Source organism: Gadus macrocephalus, chromosome 8, assembly GCF_031168955.1.
Source record: "Gadus macrocephalus chromosome 8, ASM3116895v1".
Taxonomy (NCBI): domain Eukaryota; kingdom Metazoa; phylum Chordata; class Actinopteri; order Gadiformes; family Gadidae; genus Gadus; species Gadus macrocephalus.
Window position 1 is genome coordinate 18157754 of NC_082389.1, and position 16731 is coordinate 18174484.

The following is a 16731-nucleotide window of genomic DNA, read 5'->3' on the forward strand; positions in this document are numbered from 1 at the left end:
TCAGTGAACACATAAAACAGATGTTATTCCTGACCTGACACTTGGTATTGCTAGTTCTCTGTAACTCTAACCCTACTCTACCCTACCCTCCATACTGACGCAAGACTCCTCTACCTCTGGGAGTGACATGTCTTACACTCATTTTATAAACACATTTAGATTCTGTTTATATTTGGATATTGCGGCGAGTGTGTGTTTCTCTCAGTTGAGTGGTTGACATATTATCCACGTTCCATAGTGACCTTGTTTTACGCTGCTTATTTAATAAGTGCAAAGCATTTAATTAAACCAACCAAGTGCATGAAACAATGATGTCCTTTGTTCATAGAACAACTCTAATTATCATTATTATCATTATAATCATAATGAACGACAATGACATCTGTTTCCAAATGGGTGTGTTGTGCGTGTGTGCGTGTTTGTGTGTGTGTGTATGTGCACTGGTGCATGTGTGTTGTGTGTGTGCTCTCTCTCATCCGTAGCCTTGTGCATTATTCTTTTTTCTTTTTGAAACCGGCATTTCCTATCTGTGTGTGAGAATAACACAGACCCTCATCTCCATGGGAACTACCAGCGCCTTACCTGTCCACACACGCACGCACGCACGCACGCACGCACACACACACGCACACACACACGCACACACACACACACGCACACACACACACACACACACACACACACACACACACACACACACACACACACACACACACACACACACACACACACACACATTTAATTCTTTATTTGAATCCACCAAGAGACAAGATTCAAATATTTCAGAGATAAGATAAGTCATTGTTCAAGGGTACAAAAAACATCTCCTGCGCCACACTGCCAGGCTGCCTATCACTGCTGATATGGAGCAGAACTTTGCTAATTGTTTAGATTTTCTGCTGGAGAGCCCAGCCAGCCTTAACCCACTGAAAACACGGTTGTGGACATGCCCCAAGCTTCCAAAAATAAACACTATTAGCTTGCATTGGTAGCCTAGGTCCCTTAGAATTTCCAGAATGGGCTGGTATTTAAGGATTTTATCGTTGAAAGACATTTCCATGTACAGATCAAATACACAGCCTATCTCAAGTAAGAGCACTTCCCTTCTGTCTCTGTTTAAAAACACAACATCAGGGGTATTTGGGATGTTACACATCACATCAATAGGGCTGTTAAACCATTCCGGCATGATGCGTGAATGTTTGTACATGGTTACATTTTCGAGAGATACTTCCTTAACATTACTGGAAATTAGCACATGTTAGGTACTAATGTCTAAAGTATATCTTTCTCTGCTGCATTAACGATGGCAGTTACAACGGGCGAGATGTTATACTTTGTATGTTTGTTGGTGCGGCATGCCGGCGTGCTGCCTACTGGCGTGACGCATGCAACACACACGCACACACACACACACACACACACACACACACACACACACACACACACACACACACACACACACACACACACACACACACACACACACACACACACACACACACACACACACAGCGGGATGAGCGTTGTCTTTAGCCTCTGCCGCTCACAAAGAAAAACAAGGGAGTGTGTGTGGTCGGTTTAGAAGCAGTTTTAAATGTTGTCCACTGAGAATAACTATTTTTGTTCAATCGGATGAGGGCTACGTTCCTTGAAGAGTGTCTGCTGTGTATATTCAAACGACAGACATGGCAATACTTAAGCAAGTCAGGAAGGTGTATGCAAGGGTTGGAAGTACTTGGATGATTTTAACTTTGGTACTAAGTAACTGTATTAGCTACAAGTGGGAATCGCTTGGGGTAATCCAATATTGGCAGACATTATACTTTGCTCCATTTCCCATGATGTGTATCTTATCCTTGAGTATTAGCTTGATTAAATGGTGCATGCACACGTGGTACGCCCTTTCATTTTTCATAACATGTTTTTCCATTGCTGACATTACTACTGAAGTAGGCTGCTGCTGCAAGGCCAACCCAGACTGGATGTTCCACCAGAGGCTCGACCGACAGGTTTATGAGTAACAGTGGAATGCGTCTTCACAAATAGCAGGGCCTGCCGATAAACCCAGGGTGTTGTGTATCGTTTATTTTAAATGAACTTGTGACGTATACCTGAGACGATTTGGTTAACAAGTAAACTATGGTACAAGCATCTAACTCACTTAATTTACTGTTCATTCAACAATTTGTTTAGCTACCTTTGTTATTCAGGGTAACATTTTATAGGGAAAAAGGGGGTGCTTGTATCTGTTTCAGTGCAAGCCCCTCCTCCTAATGGGCGGACTCTAGAACAGTCTGTAGGATTTAGAATGAAAGCAGCGGTTACGTGTTCCGTATTCATCTGATTCTCCTTCTTGTGTTCAGTATATTTTGATAGACAACCTGGAGGTTGTATGTGTGTGTGTCCCCCAAGAGTTAAGTCACATTAATATTAATGGCTTGTACCCCCTAGGGTGAACTACCACAACCTCTATATCCTAAAAATTGAATTAAGCCTACAGCATGGTTTATACATGCTGGCGTGTGACGTGTGGCGTGCATGTCTCCACTCGCATGACTTTCAGGAGGAGACCCTAGAAAACAAGTTCAAATCCTCCTCCATGGTCTAATCAAAGTGGTGTCTGTAATGGAGAGTGACTGGGATGGCAGTAGTTATTAAAAGCTGTCCGTAGAGGCGGGGGCCTGGAGCCTGGTTTACTTTGTGCTTCAATGTCACAGATGCAGTAATAACAAAAACGGCCACGCCGCATTCACCGTCACGGGGCCACAAGATGTCTGCTCAAGTGTCTAACCATATGTGTCCAACTTTAATACAATCTCTTGATGAAAGTCTTCCACGTGGGAGACGCATGCTTTGAATAACAACATGTAGGCATTGCAGTAAATGTTTTGCAATAGTTCTGTGTTATAGTACTGTAGCACATTTCCCTCAGAGGTGTCTACATTTTTATTTAATTATACATTATAATAATACTACTTATAACTTAGTTAATTTTGGTTATTTGCATTTCATTTTCTCTAATACACCTCTCGATTGCCTTTTGCAAGTTTATCAGTGGATGATTCTGATGAACATGTTTAATCTAATTGCAACATGACAGGTAGGATATTTCAATTAAAACATGCAGTGAATCTCAATGACTGATCTTACCCGAAATTGATTGAGAAAGAGAAGAAGGAATTTCCCTCGGTTAGGATAATGATCTGAAAGTATTGGAAAGGATTGCAATGTACCGTAATGTTTCCATTGAACTGAGGGACTGAGGAGACCCGGAGACCGGGCTCTCTGGATTTGTCACAGCTGGAGATCTCTCGCTGCGCACTGCAGTCATGTGGACGTAATCTGTCTGTTTTCTCCTGTTAATGCAAATATGGTCAACCCCTTTCTTTTAAAAGTTATGCCTCGTAATGGCAATCTCTAAATGTATATATGTATATATATATATATATTTTATATATATAAATCTATATTGTTATTTAATTCTTATTAATATAACAAGGGGAAAAACAATCGTAATCATTGATGTTTTAGAAGTTTGCTTTAATCTCTAATTTTTTGGACAATTAAATGTGCCTCAGTCTGATTCAATTGAAATCAGAAGTGTAGATTGTGTGTGGAATCAGAAGGAGACTAAAACTCCCACGATTGCATTTTATCCACGTAGAATGCCGACACGAGAAGTTCAAGCACACATGAGTCAGACTACATAAAGTACTATAACCAAGGTCATAAAATGCTAGGTAGGCCTACACCATTCTAAGCAACAGTGAGAATGTTCTTGCGGCGACTGTATCTATAGCTGATTGTTGTCTTATCTCCCCTTATGATGGCGCACTTAGTGTAACAAGGAGGACAATGTGCATTATGCGAACCGTTTAGCCAAAATAAATACGCGCTGGGGTCAATCATTTCCCAAGGTAACGCAACAATGGCTACACGGGCATCAGACTGGCCGTGCGGCTCCCCCATGCCTTGGACCCGATGTGTCCAACAACAACAGCTAATGAGCGAGAGGACATATAGCAATAAACAGATTGTAATGGGCTGTGGAGCTGCCATTAGCGGCCGGGGCAGGGGCTCCACTCAAGCGTCTCTCGGTACACTGTGTTCTTGACTCATCTGATTAACAGGCAGAGCCCAGCGCAAAGGATAAACTGTAATTGAATGGCAGACAAACAGTATGAGGCTATCTCTTTTGCCTCGCTGTGTCGCCGCCAGATACTTCTTCACTATTCCACCGATTTATCCCCCTGTTCCCTTCGCTCGCATCGACCCACTCCGGATGTACACACACACACACACACGCACACGCACACGCACACGCACGCACACACGCACGCACACACACACACACACACACACACATTCACAAACAGACATTAACTCTGCTTCACAGGTCTACCACTTAATCCATCGTGCTGGCAGAGAGACACTATGAAGACTGTCTCCACGAAGTGTGTCTCTCTCATGTGAGGAAGTAGCTCATAATTTTACCACAAAGCTTACGTAATGATTTCATGAATGTGTTCCTTCCTGGCCTCCTTTTCTGGTTCCTTGCCTCCTTTCCTCTTTTCTTCGTTCCTTCCTTTCTGTTTGCTTGCGTGTGTGTGTGTGTGCAGGGGCGGCCTTCCCTACAGGCGGGTTACTGTCCGTCCACACCAGAAGCGAATTGAGCGACCAAATCGCCGGAAGTCATTCACTTTCTATGGGCAAGAGCGACCAAAGCGACCAAAGCGACCAACGCTACCAGCGGCCAAAGTTGAGCGACCAGAGCGTCAAAAAGAAGTTGAAAACTTTTTAACTTTATGCAAATGACTATTATTCGCTTCAGCGGCCAAACACTGACAGCCAATCGGAATGTAGACGCTCTTCGCTTGCGTGGATCCCAGGGAACATCGGCAGGCACTTTGGTTCCTATTTATTCACTCACTGAACAAAATGTCGGCTGAAGTATTAATCGCGGCTGTAACTGGGCACCCGGTGTTGTACGAACCCACCCTTTTTCAGTTCAGAGATCGAAACGCCATAGTGGTTTGGATATCAAGTGATGATAAGCGGGAGTATTTATAGGCTACATCTAGAACGTTCGTATTTAAGCGGGACTCATTTTAATTTGCTCTACATGCCACCAATCTAACCAACCAATCGCGTGTAGCATGCTTTAAACAAAACCAAAAAAGTTTTTGAAATCGTCACACAAACAAACTAATCGACAAGACGAGGGATAAATGACAAGGGATCTCTTGTCTTTTATCCCTCTATTCCCCACTATTCACGGAGCCTGAGGTGAATAATTGTTAATTAAATAGTCTAGATAGATAGCCTAGTCAAGTCTTTATTAATACCAAACGACACAAATCGTCGGGAATCCATTTAGGTGGTTCGGCCCACACAGGACAGTAGCCTACAAGACCACACAGAACAAGTCTGACTGGACATACACACAATACATCACATTAAAACTAGACACGCGTTGATAGATAGATAGACAGAAAGACCTAGATAGATAGATATGTTCCATTATTTGCCTTGCGGAGCCAACCAGTCCTGTGCACGTATGCAAATTAGCCATGTGCGCTAATGTCTATTTGTTTTGAATGCGACGAATGAGTGCAGATCATGATTTGCAGATCCAGATCAGTGAAACATATTTCAACTACTACAGCACGCAGGGTTTTTTGTTCTCGGTTGTAATTAGCCTACATTTTAGGATTTTTTTTTATATTGGGGGGAATCACTGTCCTACTTGTTGTCGAAGCACTTTATCGAACAAGCAAAACCGTCTCGGCAATATGGCCAAGGTGTATGGGAGAGTTCACTATTTGATATGGCTGTCTGTAGGGCCTACTAAACACATACGGCTCCTTTAAATGCGTCTGCATAATTGAATTGTACGTCATGAGCGACTTCAGCGACCAAAGCGAACAGAAAAATTCGCAGCGAAACTTTGTGAGCGACCAAAGCGTCTTTGACGCTTTGGTCGCTCCTGGTGTGGACATACAGTTAGGCGGCCGCCTAGAGCGCCATCTAGAGGGGGAGCGCAAAATAATGCGCCCGAAAAAAACTAAAACAAAACACAATTATATATATATTAAAAAAAAAAAATTCCCCTCCTGGCGCATATTTTTGCGCCCCTTCTATATCCCCAACCAATATTTTGACATAAAAATAAATAAATCTAACATTAGGGTAAAATGAGCCAAAAATCGAAAACGGAAGGGGAACCTACCTCCTTGGTTTCGTCAGAACATGCTAGTACTATAAGGCGTTTGGTTAGAGTGTTTTCAAGAATCGAGAATCAAGAACGAAATCAAGAAAATGAAGAGGCAAAAGCCATCCGGGGCGCAATTTAAGAAGAAGAGAAAGGAAGAAGAAGAGAAACGTGCAAAGGAGAAAGGTAAATCTTTAAATCCTGTTCTTTGCCTATAATGAATTCCAAATAGGAAAGGTTGATGAATGCGTGAATTGCTTCGGGCACTTTAGTTGAGTTAAGAAGAAAATATGTACCTCAATCAAAGTTGTCCTACTCCCTGTCATATAGTTATTTCAAGATTTTACAGAGGCGGGTATATCAAAAATGATATGTCCATTTATTCTACATTATATAAAAATAGACATGATTAAAATAGGGGCGCACTGTATAACGACCATAGCCAGTGCAACAGCACTTCAAATATATTACTCGTTGCATAGTACACCCTTTAAGGAAGACAAACACGGCTGGTAAGTGTGAGAGCGCCGAAATTGCTTAGATGCAATGCCGAGAGCGGTATTGCAGACATATAGAGATGTAGAACATTATAGCTCGCAACATATTGACAGCTGTGAACTTAGTTCAAACTTTTGAATAATGAACTATGAACTGAACTCGTTCATTTTAAAATGTGTGAACTATGAACTGAACTAGTCAAGTGAACTTTCCCAAAACGGGGCATGTGTCCATAAACCGTCTCACAGGGGGGCGTGGTCGGAGCGTAGTTCAGCAGGGCACAGGCTTGCCATTTCCTCCGTGGATTTTATTCTTGAATTAATGTTTGTTCATCGTTGCGATCGTTGTTGTGTTTATGTGAAAGAAATGCAGTTACAGGGCAAAACAGTTTTTCAAGGTTGCAATTCAGTTTTCGTGGGGAATTAACGAACTATTTTTATTTTATTTTATTTATTTAATTTTTTTGCGGAGGGGGGGGGAGCGCCAGGAGTGAAGCTCGCCTAGAGCGCCAAATGTGCTGGGGCCGCCCCTGTGTGTGCGTGTGTGTGTGTGTGTGTGTGTGTGTGTGTGTGTGTGTGTGTGTGTGTGTGTGTGTGTGTGTGTGTGTGTGTGTGTGTGTATATGTGTTTGTGTGCATATGTGTCTGTCTGCAACCCGGTATCACGCCAAGGCGTAAAATAGATACGTTTGTCCACATCGCAAGGCGTGTTCAGGGTGACGCTTTGCCTGACCAAAGCGTCACCCTGAACACGCGTCCTTCTCCATTCGAAATGAATGGGGGAATAGCACCAACAGGGGGCGATACGTTCTCCTAGCATTTGGTGAAATTGTTACGTAGCCATATTAATCGTTATTATCTGAATGGGAAATGCAATATTTTAGGACAGATACACCATTAAACGTGTTTCTAATGACATTTCTAGCGAGAAATGTACATTTTCCTTGCATAATCTTCTGTCAGTGAATGTGTATGATCTTTATTAATCTTTATTATCTGAATGGGAAATGCAATATTTTAGGATCGATTCACCGTTAAACGTGTTTCTAATAACATTTCTAGCGAGAAATATACTTTTTACTTGCATAATCTTCAGTCAGTGATTGTGTCTGATCTTTAGTTTTATAGTTATTAGGAAGATTTAATCGGCTCGCTCGCATGTTTCAACGACTCAGGTTGCTAGGGACGCTGCTTTCGCTAAACTAGCAGCTCACGTGTTTCCTGCGTTTGTGTTATTAAACCGTTACTTTATGTAACTTTTAATGATATTGTAATAACCACAGGCGAGGTATTGAGCGAAGTAAGCTTGATAGCAGGTTTATTGGATTCCACAATCCGACAGGCAGGCACAGCTCCACCGGAAAACTACAACAACCAAAACTCCCGCCCGGAAGGAAACCCCCGGAACCCCCTCTCAGAAGGCCCGCCCCTTCCTCCTAAACCCTGTGACGTGAAACACGTTTATCTGAGAGCCAACCCAGTCGCCAAAAGCATACGTTGACAGTGTAAGTTTTCGTGAACACTGTATTACGTCGCATTTCAACATAAAATAGCGTGTTAGCACACATACACACACACACACACACACAATGCATTTCGCTGCTAAAACAACAACTTGGGCTGCTTCTAGGACATTTTGGGTGGATTTTGAACGGTATGTGGGCAGGACGTTTTTTGCAGGCAGGACCTGGCAACCCTGCGCTGTTGCCCGAGGTGCAGAAATGCTCCGGAACAGATCTGGATCCACCATGGCCAAAATAATTGTCATAAATAGCATGAATAGATTCATGCATTATCATTCAACTTGAACATGTGTTTTTACAGTATAGATTGGTGGAGGGATGACGTATGTTGGCCAACCCGGAAGTGAGCGTCGACCTGGGTTTCCCTTGACAAAAAGCCAACGGGTTTTTCCATTGGATTTTGGATTATTGCGGAAAAATTAGCATCTTTGAAGCACCTCCACAAAAACTGAAAATAAATAAATAAATAAAAATAACTGTGCTCCAAAGAACGAAATGTAAACCAATGCATTCTGAATGGGAGTGTTTCTCCGATTTTTCCATGCTACACAGAACGAAATGTAAACCCATGCAAATAAAGACTTCATGGTCATAATAATTTAAATATCATTATTCTCTTCAGTGTGTAGGGTGGTATTCTATTTTTTTCAACGGGGCTGCATCCAGTCACTTGACCGTCATGGTTGCTATGGTGGTTGCTATCGACCAGCCCCTCTAATCCTTACATGGCTCTAAAAACCACGCGGCAAAGGAGCTGCCATACATTGTGTTGTTTTTGTCATAAACTAGGGTCCGATGGTTAAAAAATAGACAGATATTCCAAGGTATCCTTAAAAGGCAGCTTGGATGTTTTTATTTTCTGCAGTTTAGACTTCTTCTATAACCTATTTTTGAAAGCAAAACACCAAGCTCAATGATTTAACGAGGCAGGGTTATTTGAAAGAATTTATTAAATATATATTTGTGAGAGGTCATTCCTTCTCCTGAGTTTGCTTCCTATTTATGTCTAGTGTACAACCCTACTGTCCACAAGCATCACCCCCCCCCCCCCCCCTCCCCATATGGATTTGGAGAATTGTGGCCACGTCCCAGTGGTGGAGGTATCATGAAAGAGGGCATTCAATTATACTACAATGATCAATTAGGAGGCCAAAGCCCTAAAGGAAGTGATGCAATAGGTGACTGGGTCGACAACATTTAAGTAAACTGTACTTTGAGGTCTCTTATATATCAAAGGGGGTCTCAAAGGACGCATACGCTTCAACCTGTGGCTCCAGCCCTACAGGAAATGACTCAGCAAGTGCTCCATCTCGTTGCACCTGCACCCAGCGGCTCGCTTGCAAGATTTTGGCCTGAAGTTCTTCCCAGACCTACACCCTAGCCATCCAACACGCATATCTGAGAATCAGGCTTCTCTTTAATAATGACAAAAAGTTATGAGAGAAATACACATTAACTTTTTGTTATCTCATAAGCGGCGTGGTGCCGGCTCCTTTTGACCTTTTGACCCCAGACTTCAAAAACGTGGCCACAGGCCAGCTGTGTCTACACACCTTAAGCCACAAATGTACACCTCCATCCCACAAAAAATGGGGACTAGAAACGAACCTCTGTCTTATGTACATTTACTGTACTGTTGGAGGTCACGCCCCTTTTCTGGCCTTTTCGAGATAGCTAGGGATGCTAAAATGTTTACACACATTTCCCGGGGCCCCGTGAACGACATATCCGAGATTTGGAGTTCTAGCCCTTAGAGAAAAAAAGTTTTCCCAAATGGAGTGTCATTTGGACAAAGCCCCTCAGAAGTGTAGCTTGCAAGACCTAATGGTTCAGAATTGATGGAGCTGTGCCTGCCTGTCGGATTGTGGAATCCAATAAACCTGCTATCAAGCTTACTTCGCTCAATACCTCGCCTGTGGTTATTACAATATCATTAAAAGTTACATAAAGTAACGGTTTAATAACACAAACGCAGGAAACACGTGAGCTGCTAGTTTAGCGAAAGCAGCGTCCCTAGCAACCTGAGTCGTTGAAACATGCGAGCGAGCCGATTAAATCTTCCTAATAACTATAAAACTAAAGATCAGACACAATCACTGACTGAAGATTATGCAAGTAAAAAGTATATTTCTCGCTAGAAATGTTATTAGAAACACGTTTAACGGTGAATCGATCCTAAAATATTGCATTTCCCATTCAGATAATAAAGATTAATAAAGATCATACACATTCACTGACAGAAGATTATGCAAGGAAAATGTACATTTCTCGCTAGAAATGTCATTAGAAACACGTTTAATGGTGTATCTGTCCTAAAATATTGCATTTCCCATTCAGATAATAACGATTAATATGGCTACGTAACAATTTCACCAAATGCTAGGAGAACGTATCGCCCCCTGTTGGTGCTATTCCCCCATTCATTTCGAATGGAGAAGGACGCGTGTTCAGGGTGACGCTTTGGTCAGGCAAAGCGTCACCCTGAACACGCCTTGCGATGTGGACAAACGTATCTATTTTACGCCTTGGCGTGATACCGGGTTGCTGTCTGTCTGTCTGTCTGTCTGTCTCTCTGTCTGTCTGTCTTTCTATCGGTCTGTCAATCTCTCTTTTCTTATGTTAGTGTGTGTGTGTGTGTGGTGTGTGTGTGTGTGTGTGTGTGTGTGTGTGTGTGTGTGTGTGTGTGTGTGTGTGTGTGTGTGTGTGTGTGTGTGTGTGTGTGTGTGTGTGTGTGTGTGTGTGTGTGTGTGTGTGCGTGCGTGCGTGCGTGCGTGCGTGCGCCAGTCCGTCCGTCCTACTGTCCGCCCGCCCGCCCGCCTGCCCGCCCGCCCGCCCGCCCGCCCGTCCGTCCGTCCGTCCGTCCGTCCGTCTGTTCATGTGTGTGTGTGTGTGTGTGTATGTGTGTGTGTGTGTGTGTGTGTGTGTGTGTTTGTGTGTGAGTCTGAGTGTGTGTGTGTGTGTGTGTGTGTGTGTGTGTGTGTGTGTGTGTGTGTGTGTGTGTGTGTGTGTGTGTGTGTGTGTACCTATAAGAGAGCCATCAGAGAAATTCAGGTGAACAGCGGGGAGGTATTATCTCTCTCTCTCTCTCTCTCTCTCTCTCTCTCTCTCTCTCTCTCTCTCTCTCTCTCTCTCTCTCTCTCTCTCTCTCTCTCTCTCTCTCTGTCTTTCTGTGTGACTCTCTCTCTACCTTTCCCCTTGGCATCGATCACACAGCGCTGAGGGCTATAATCAATGTCTGTGTGTGTATGTGTTTGCCTGAGTGAGTATGTGTGTGTACACCCATCCATTGTATACAGGTGTTTGTAGCAGCCTGTATGCGTGTGCGTGTGTTTGACATCTCTGTCCATACATATATGCACGGATGCCCATCCTGTGTGTGTGCATGTGCGTGTGTGCGTGTGTGTGTGTGTGTGAGTGCGCGCACTCGCGTGTGTGTGTGCGTGTGCATGTGCACTCCCCAGCAAGTTTATGCACGTTTTTCTTCATAAAGAGTGATTCATCCTTTTCCGCAGAAAGAGAAAATAAATGTTGCTGTGGTTCAGGGGTTTTTGATGGCATGTTCCACGGAAGTCTCCGTAGAGGATCTTTATGCTGGCTCCATCTGTGCTGTTGCTGTCCCAGCCTCAGCTCAGACAGACCAGCAGAGGTGCTGAATGGGGGACTGGAAACACATATAGTCATATATTTATAAAGCATTACCTCCCAGCTGTGCAGGATGTGGCGGTTGATGTGAGATTTCCTGTTCGTGTTCTTTAGTTATGCTTCAAAGATCTGGTGAGGCCGTCGACGGTACCTCCGAGATCCTTTGCTCTCAGAAATGTTGCTTTGATTAGAAGGGCTGAACCAGCCACCTGAGGGTGCTCGGATATGACGGCCAGGGTCCGAACCCACCCAAACGCTATGTCGTCCGTCAGTAGCAAACACAATTTATTGTTGGCAAATAATATATTTTTGTAAATATTGAAAGTGATCAATACTCAATTAAAGGAACTGTTGAAAACATTTTTAAACTCGTGACATCAAGTATTTCCTGGGAGAGGCTACTGACACTACTTAGGCAATGAAGCTCAATGACCCATTTCTCTGACAGTTGATAATGAAAAGGAAATGAAATTTGTCTGAGTTTGTGTTTTTTCTAAGTTGTTGCACAACCCACTATCCCCAGTAATGCAAGGGGCTATGGTTCCCAAGGAAACCGCGGCCATTTCTAGAGACGTTTGTTCTGCGCTGCACTCCACGTCACCCCTTAACTGACAAAGAAAAAAACCTGAGTTCACTACATTTTAATAACTAAAGCGCGTAGGCCGCTGTTCTATTTTAATATAAGTAATGTGTTTCCACTCTGGTACTAAAGTGTCTTCAACTTATTCAAAACTAAGCCGAGAATGGAGTTAAAATCAGGCATATTATTTGTTTTTATGCCACGCAACAGACTTTATAGTGCCGATAAAAATTAATTAGGTTTTTGTGGTAATGACTTGAGCTGTGGATGTAGAGCCGACCATTTTAAGACTACTGCTCCCCTGATCACATCCATTTCTTTTGAAAAATGGAAAAATGTCATCACCATACCCTGATAATATCTATCGCTCCTGTTAATGTGTTCATACGTGATAAGCCTGGTGGTTTGTGGCTTGGATTGTCTTTTAATAGACCTATTACATTAAAGCAAACCAAATAAAATTATCGTTTTTATTTTTTTTGCCTTTCTTCTTGCAAATAATTCAAACAATAAAAACACGTTGACATTCAAAGCAGCTTCGATTTCTCTGACAGAGGATTTGTTTCTTCAACACTAAAACAGAGGTAGGCTAAAGATTATGGATTCCAGTCCATGTTTGTGTTGGCAATGGAATGTGATCTTTCCTTTCACTTGTACCCCCCCCCCCCCCCCCAGCTCTCTCCTACACCACATGTTAACCCGAAACCGCTGGCTCTGAGGAGAAGGTCGCCTCGGGTTCAGGTTCAGACAAACAGCTGTTGAATCTATATTAAATGTTACCATCTTCAAGGTGGTACCATCTTCATCTCTTAGATCAATGTGTGCATATGGAAATGAAAGTGAAAAAAGCTTTGACGGCAAATGTCTAATGTCGTGTGTGTGTGTGTGTGTGTGTGTGTGTGTGTGCGTGTGTGTGCACCTGGCTGAGTTGGTGTTGGGCTAAAACCTTAATGGCGGCCGATAAGACCTTATTTACCTAGCGTTCATACCAGTTAGTTGGGTGGAGAGACCTTCTAGAATCTCTGTGGAAACCATGACAATGCAACAGAAACGCATTCCAAATGGTAGGCCTACTTTGCAAAATAGTGCATCACGTAGTCATGGTTTCCAAGGATTTTAGGTTTCCTTCCCCCGGTTTACCAACACGGCCTTTGGGCTGGTGTTAAAAAACGTCTATTGTACCACCTCGGACTCATATGTAACTCAAAGTAATCAACGGTGCACCGATGTCCTCCCTGGCTCTTCAACACCTGCCTCAGCTTCCACACAACCGCCTCTTATTAGGTTTCCTCCTGCCTGTCTGCTCGTCACGCAACAGCACCTCGCTGCTAACTGATCCAGACAGTGGTCAACTGGTAGTCATGGAAACCCCCGTCTTGGCGAGGGTTGTCAAACGCGCAGTCCAAGACAAGCTAAACAACCTCGCTGCTCCCCCCACCCTCCTCCCTCTCTGCTCCCCTCACCTCTCCTCTCGTTACATGGCTGCTGCCCAAATAGGTTGAGTCCATGGGCCTGGTGTGAGGTACCGCCCTCTTCACAAGTCCCCGTCACCCCGGAGCGAGACACAGACGCTTGTTTACATCCAGCTCCAGTTACCCACCTAGCCGTGCCAGCGCTTCTCGCTGAACCAAAGCGATGACCCGGAATGGATATCCTTTATTTTTCTTAACCCAGATCCATCTTTCTCTGGAAAGAGGTGGAGAGATGACCACGGGGTCACCTCAATGTTTTGGCTTGTCTTCTTCTTTTGAACCCCTGTGGGTGTTGAAATGAAAAAAGAAGGCAAAAAACAAATCTGTATTATTATCCTTAGAATAATTCACTCTTACTTAAACCGGTTTGGCCCTGGTTTGGCCCTGGCTGGCCCTGGCTGGGTTGGGTTATAAAACTGAACATCCACTGAACAATTCACACTAAACAAAGACAAATGAACGGCACATAGTATGTAAAAGACTCATGTTCCAAACCACACATTGTTAACAGGCGGCACCCCTATCACGTTAAGCAGACAGACAACTCGCTACTTATCTCGTATCCAGCAGTCCTACTATGTTATAGTCTAACTTGGATTATAAAACCTGGGTCATAAAACCAAGAATGGCTATTTTACCGAAGAAAAATGATTTGCACTAGTGGATTAAGCTCTCAGAAGGGGCTTTCTACAGTGGCCTGTCTACACACTGTTTATTTGAAACCTTTACCGATACTTCTTTACAGTTAACTACTGCAGGCTGAGTTTGTGTTTGCTAATCACGCGCTTACAGATCCCCACCTCCAGCAAAATGATCGGTTAAGAATATATGAAGCAAATTATAGTGAAAGGGCCCTTTTACCCGATCCGAGGTTACATCCATTAAATGGTAAGTCATATGTCGGAGCTGGGAATGACGCCACACCATATTGTTTTTTTCCTTGATGTACTGGAGCTCGGTCAACTCTGATAAGACTCAAGTGTGAGCTTCCACTTTCTTTTGATTGGAGGAGCATCCATCTTGGGCCTTGAGGTCAGGCTCTGAGGTACTTCTGACTTCAGGGACATTCCAGTACTAATTTCCTACTGGGAACTTGAGAATTACGACTTCACAGTCATAATGGAATGAACCCTGAGGTTGTTTCAGGTGACTCTGGACATCAACTAAAGTCTGTTCTAGGAGTCCAGCGCAGCACTAACACGGAGAAAGACCTTGCAGCCACACAGCCGCTGCTTCGCCTCTTTAAAACCGTTTGCTGTTTATGATGATGATTCATATTAATGCATGCTTAACTTTTCTAAACGAACACACACACAAACACAAACAAAAGCACAAACACACACACACACACACACACACACACACACACACACACACACACACACACACACACACACACACACACACACACACACACACATGCACGCACGCACGCACGCACACACACACACACACACAGAAAATGAAAACCAAAGGTATGAGGCATTGCTTAATTCATAGCTCCAGCCAGGGGTCAGTTGATCCCAGTGAAAGTCGAGATGTATTGCACTTGCACATGTCACGCATACACAGGAGAAATGGAAAGGATTGATCAGCCACGACTCGAAAATACAGTGGCAAAATTGGTGTCCAATTTTTCAGTACGAACATGAACAGTCCAGCGAGACCAGCATTAGTGTTAATAGTGAATTTCTATTATTGCTAAATGTATCCCTTTATCACTTTAACTATCACCCAATAGTTGTCATTCATGCTTCCTTCTCAAAGTTTTAGGGTGCATTGTGTTAAAGTGATTTATTGGTAACCTTCCCTCGACCATCGTATTATTATGTTGATATATTTATTTATATCTTTCACTTGCTTGCGCTGTTTATTTATTGTCAGGGAAATGAGAAAGGCGTTTCAGTGCACGCCAAGAAGACAGAACCAACAGCCGTTCGTTAAAAAAATTAAAAGTTCAATCAAATTCTAATTAAAAGTTCCTGAACAATATTTTTTGTTTAAATTGTATAAAATATATATATTATTTATTCAAATCTATTTGAGTCACAAATATATTATCTTGTTTATAATGTTTTAATGCAGGTATTATATAAGAATAAGAATATAATATAATAAATATTTTTTGTTTCATATGTTTATAAAATAATATATCATACAAAATAATGAGCCACTATCACACACACACACACAGATAAGCATGCACACACAGATAAGCATGCACACACACATACACACACACACACACACACACACACAGATAAGCATGCACACACAGATAAGCATGCACACACACATACACACACACACACACACAGATAAGCACACAGATAAGCACGCACACACACACACACACACGCACACACACACACACACACACACACACACACACACACACACACACACACACACACACACACACACACACACACACACACACACACGCACACACACGCACACGCACGCACGCACACACACGCACACACTGGAGTCTCCCTTGGGGCACTAGTAAGCTGCGTTACGAAGAAAACACAGCAACAGAGAACTCACCAAGGTGTTGAAAGGCCCTCTGGTATATTTCCACGTGTAACATATTAACAAGCGGCAGAGAGACCTGTTAGTATCCAGTTCAAGCTGAATGTAATCATTAGATATGTCATTATTTATATTTTTATCATATTGTATGTTAAAGTAGCAAGCCCTAGTCAATTAATTATAGGTATATAATTGTTTATTAACCTCAAACCAGATTGTTCAGAAAAGGTGCTTGAAAAAGCTAACCCTTTTAGCATGCTAGTGATCTG